This window comes from Xiphophorus maculatus, chromosome 1 (assembly GCF_002775205.1).
Source record: "Xiphophorus maculatus strain JP 163 A chromosome 1, X_maculatus-5.0-male, whole genome shotgun sequence".
Lineage (NCBI taxonomy): Eukaryota > Metazoa > Chordata > Actinopteri > Cyprinodontiformes > Poeciliidae > Xiphophorus > Xiphophorus maculatus.
The window spans coordinates 2,868,178-2,873,634 of record NC_036443.1 but is presented as its reverse complement, the minus strand read 5'-3'; positions in this window follow the sequence as shown (position 1 = coordinate 2,873,634).

Sequence of the window (5,457 nt, the reverse complement as noted above, 5' to 3'; positions counted from 1 at the left end):
GACTGGTACTTGACCACCATGTTTAAAATCCACTAAACCGCCGACTTCAGAGTTTGTGACGCACTAAATGTTGCTTTTAAATCAGTGCCAGTATCTGGGACATTTCTGGGGTCTGTTTGTGGCTCCTGGCAGCAGCTTTGTGCTTCTCATACTGAACACGTCTTTGTACAACCTCAACCCCGCAGTGCCAAGCTTCTTTGCACAGAATGTACGCAGCATTGTACGGATTAGCAACGGAAGTTGCCAGACGCTCTCAGACAGTTTCAGGTCAGAGGGTCAGCGGCCCTCCATGTCCTCTACAGGAGTGGTCAACCATACTGACCAATCTACCCCACAGTGAGAAGGTAAAACCTGTTTACAGACACAAAGAAGGAAGACGGATATGTAGTTGTTCTCAGAGAGGAAGAGCCGAGCAAAACTCAACGGAAGGAAACTTTTTGACTCATAAATGTTAAAGCACACACTCTTGTTTGTCACACGAAATGAAAAGTTTATTGTCTTTAGAGAAAGAACAGGAAACACTAAAAGTCAAATTAACCACTTTATCTTTATCTGATGAAACTGGGGATTTCTTCATTATGTACAGCTTCTCTAGTTTCTGTTCTCTTTGCAGATTTATTTTTATTAACCAGATCCAGTGAAACTTTGAGTGGGGAAAGACATTTGGCCTCACATGTTAGTGAACTTCCTCTGAAAGCAGAAGCTGGAGCTTCTCTAAAAAAAGATCCATGTTTGCTGTCAGCCAAACGAAGCAGGCAGCGTTCACCACTCCTCTGAACGTCTCCTTGATAGCATCAAAAAGTGAAAAAGAATCTGATTGGATGTAAAATTACTAAACAGGATAATTCAAGCTCATTTCACTGTACTTCTCCAGAAATCCTGTTCAAACGAACCGGACTTTCTAGGCCAACCAGTTCAATTATCGTGGACTAAACAGGACTGGTTTGAATTCATCCTAAATCAACAGGAAGTCATGTTTTTGTAGTTTCTCCTTGTTCCAAACAAGCCATGCTTCTATTTCGAAGGTTTACATTGAAGTCACAAATGGAAGGTTTGAGGATTCAGAACAGGGTATTAGAAATAGTTTAGCCTTTTCCCAGTGTAGCTACCAACAGAGTTTCGCTAAGACAACAATGATCTGGAACTGATTCCGTTTCTTTTTATTCTCTCATTATTCTCTGTTCCATGTAGATCTAACCTTTTCCATTTCATTTAAAACACTGAGAATGAGTTCACCTATTTCACCATCTGTACAACATTTTTATATTTTAGTTTTTTCTGCTGTGATTTAATTCATATAAAAACACTAAATCAAGATGTTTTCAGCTTTTGTTTGAGTGTTGACATGGAGGGTTAAAGAACCTTGTAGTTCAGTTCTCAGACCATTAAAATCTCACATGTTGACATACACTCTTTTTCAAAGATGCTTACAGAAGAAATCTAAGCCAGTTCTTACTTGACAGTGCTGTGAAAAAGTATTTAACCCCTTACAGGTTTCTGATTTTTCTACTTTTATGTTGTCAGAAATTGATTTCTTGATTGCCCAGGCAAAGTGAGTTAATTCATTATTTTACAAGAGATGTGATTCTATTTTCACAGAGGGCCAAGTTGGTTTGGATAGGTTTTCTTTCCTTAGTTAATGAAACAATCATTTAAAAACTGCATTTTATATCTACTTATATTAATATTTGTTTGATCTTAAACAATTATTTGTGACAAAAACAAATTAAAAACAGCAGAAATCTGTAAGGGAGCAATGACTTCCTCACTACACTATACATTACAGTATTTGCACAAGTTTCACACTGAATTATTTTTGTAGATCTCGGGTCAGATTCTGGACTCATGTTTCCGTCCCATCGCCCTGCTGTTGTCCACCACCACGGCTGAGTTAGATTAACCTGAACTGGAACGAGGGCTGAGCCATAACTCGGATTTAGAGGTTAATCAAATTTATTTGTTTTTGAGTATTTAATTGTAGAAAAATCTGATTTTTTTTCAGACATGCACTCCTTGGGTTCAGAGTCATGTGAGCTTCTAATTATCTGGAACTTGAATTCAGGTCAACTTACAGAACGGACGACTGATACTGAAGCCAGTTTTCACAAATATTTGTTGTCATTTGTAATTTATTCTTGAGAAAAGAAGATGGGGAAAAAAACTATCACTTAAAATCAGAAATTTGGTATGAAAAAAAAAAGTTTTCTCCCTGCTCTAACGGGAAGGAAAATGATCAAAACACAATTTTTTTCAGTTTTTTTTTGTTTGTTTGCTTTTTTCAGGTATGTTTGATACATGAAAAGTAAAAAACATTTTTCTATGTTTGATATAGCTCTCATTTTGAAAGTACTGTTCAAGATTAAAAATGACTTATCTAGGCTAAATATGCAGGAAATATGTCAGCGGTATATTTTTAGATAACTTGTTTCTCATGAGGCATTAAAAACTGCAGAAATTTGACATCGCACACCTTCCACCTGTGTGGAGCATGTTACAATTGCAAAATTGTGTTTTTTGACAAGGTTTTGCGCACATTTGCAATGGAAACACAGCTACTGATAATCTGCAGCAGTTTGCTTGTGTGTTTCACCCAACCTTACAGAGTGGGGTCTGCCACCTACAGGGTGGGAAGAAGAGTGAGAATAAGACCCCACTCTTATTCTGTGAGAAATAGTTTACTGCTATGTTGTGTTGTACCAGCATAAACATGTCTTTATAAACAGGGCTGGATGATTCAACCTTATAATCAGAATACCATCAAATACGTCGATCTCAGTCATGCAGGAGATCCAGAGTTCTGGATTATTCTGTTAGTCGTTGATCCAGATGAGTTTTCACAAAGTTTTTTTTGTACCTCAAACATTCTTGTGTTCTGAACTTTTACCAGGATTATATGTGATATAAAAAAATAGTCCACACAATTGTTCTCCATATTTGAGAAATGGAAGAAAAACAAAGAACAAATTTCCAATTTTGACATCAACCAAAACACAGGACTGAAGGAATCTACAGAAAATATGAGAAAATTCAGGGGAAATATTTAGCTTGCTGCCAACTACATGTTCTGTGTGTTATTTATTTGTAATAGTTTCTGTCACATTACATTCTTGGATTTTTATGGTTTATCATCCAGCTCTGACTTAGAGCATAGAGTATAATTGTGTGATATTGAACTTGCACATAAACATGTTTTATAAGTAGTGATGCACCAGTCAGTCACAGCCAGTGATTGTAATTTGCCATTTTTTCCCTGACTGTCTCTAGTCAGTAGTTTATGTAGTGCAAACTGGAAAAAATGAATCAAAATGTAAACAAACAAACAAACAAAAAAAAAAAACAACAAAGATCTGTTTTTTAAAATTACTTTAAAAAACAGATAAAGATCAATTCCCTTCATTTTCTGCTGGATTCAAAGCTACTGGCTGTAATAAATAAGTGTTTGACACATTTACTCGTTCATTAATTTTTTATTATTTTTTTTTACATGCATAACTATATGCTAAAGTGGTTACAAAGAAAACAGGAGGTGACCCAGATCAGAAGCTGAAAACCAGTACAGGCCAGTAAAAGCCTGACTGGTGCATCTCTACTCATCTGTAACATCCAGTTGCCTTGAAATCAAAATGAATGTCGACTGTATTGTTGCTTAAATCTAATTTTGTTTGTTTGAAATGTTTCTGTAGCCAAAACTTTGTATTGAATTTAAATGTTGACACTGCCACGTTATTACTAGAAGGCCTTTCTAAATGTACTCACCTCAGCTTCCAGTGCTGTCTCATGTCTTACATGTAAATGGTTTTAATTTCATAAAAAAACGACCGTCTTTTAGGTGAGCTGCTTTGCCACCATCACCTGTATAAGCTTACGCGGGTAGTGAAAGCCAGAAAGTAGAAAATTGTATTTTCATTGTTTCATTTAATAAAGCATATCTGGTGGGGAGAGTTAAGTTTGGTTTTGAAAGTCTTTTTTTTATTTTGGCCTGATCAGACTGGTTAATCCAGGATAGCTTAAACTTTTTTTTAAACGTCAAAGTTTTGTGATCACAAGTCAGGAAAACATCGGACCTGAAATTCAAATGTCAGTCAAATACTCTCATATTACACTACGTAGACGCTTTATCTGAATCAATGAAAATTTGCATGCCGCGTCTTTGAAGTGACTCCAACAGAAGTGTAGGCCGACCTACTTTCTGAATAATTAATTTTATAACCTCTTTACCTCTGAGGAACCTTAGGACTGAACTTTCACAACAGTTAATCTGGAGCATTAAAATTAAACTGGTTCTTTAATGTTTTCTGCAAAAAGCAAATACCTACTGTAAGTTGGCTCAATACACTATGAAATATGTAGGTCATTAAGAAGCTTTTTCTTCAGAACCATCATTTCTGCTGGCCAGTCAGTTTGTCAGCAGGTAACTCCTCCCAGACCAACAGGAGAGACTGAAGCCTTGTTCAGTCACTGGATGAGAGGAAGAGATGTTCCGTTTATAAAAGACAAAGCTGGAATCCTCAGCAATAAGATGATTCTGCCGTCAACAAATCTGTGACAAATTAGAAAGAGAATCACCAGCGCAGACTTCTCAGCTCTCTCAGTTTTGAGGCGTCTTTAGGATAGAAGAGGATGGAATTAATAGCAGGTGTTGTAGCTGTAAACCTTCAGTGTTAATGCTGTGAAACTGAATTACCATCACTACAAAATGAGAGGAACTTTAAATATTAAATAATGAAACCCTGAGAGGTGCGTTCCAAAGAAGCATAGACCACAGATAAAACTTGAAAATATTTACTTTAACTGGATGATTTACTCCTTCTTTGCAGATGAAATTGGTTCAAAATCAATTACAGTCATATTAACAAAAAATATTCACCTTGAACAGATTATTTCAGTCATATTCAAATGCTTGGCACTCTCCCTCCACAAAGTCCCAGTAAGAGTAAAATGACTAGCAGGGGATTTTTCTGGGCCAAATAAATACCTGCTATGTTTTGCTGTTGGTTTTTTTAACCAAGTTAAATGCAATGGAAACAAACCTGAAGGTGACAAATGTGAAAAACTGTGTGAAAAGCATCTTTTCTTGTGTTAAAATGTGTTAACCTCCTGGATTTCAGTTCATTATTTTCACTCAGTTACATTAACTGAGCATCACCATGTAATACTGAAACGGTTCAGGAGGGAAACCCGAACATTCTTCTCTCCTCTTACTCCCTCTGGGGAATTCCTCAGTGTTCCCAAGTTAAAACACACACACACACCCACAACGCCCCCCCCCCCCCACACACACACACCCTCTAACACTTTAAGGTCTGCCTCCTCCAAGTTGTGTAAATTTCAGACTTTTCAAGTCTAATGATAACCAAACCTCACGATGTGCATCACAGAACATTTGAATAGAATATAAAAAGAACAAAAACACACCGGAAGACATTTAAACGCCAAGATGAGTCTGTTTGAATCTGA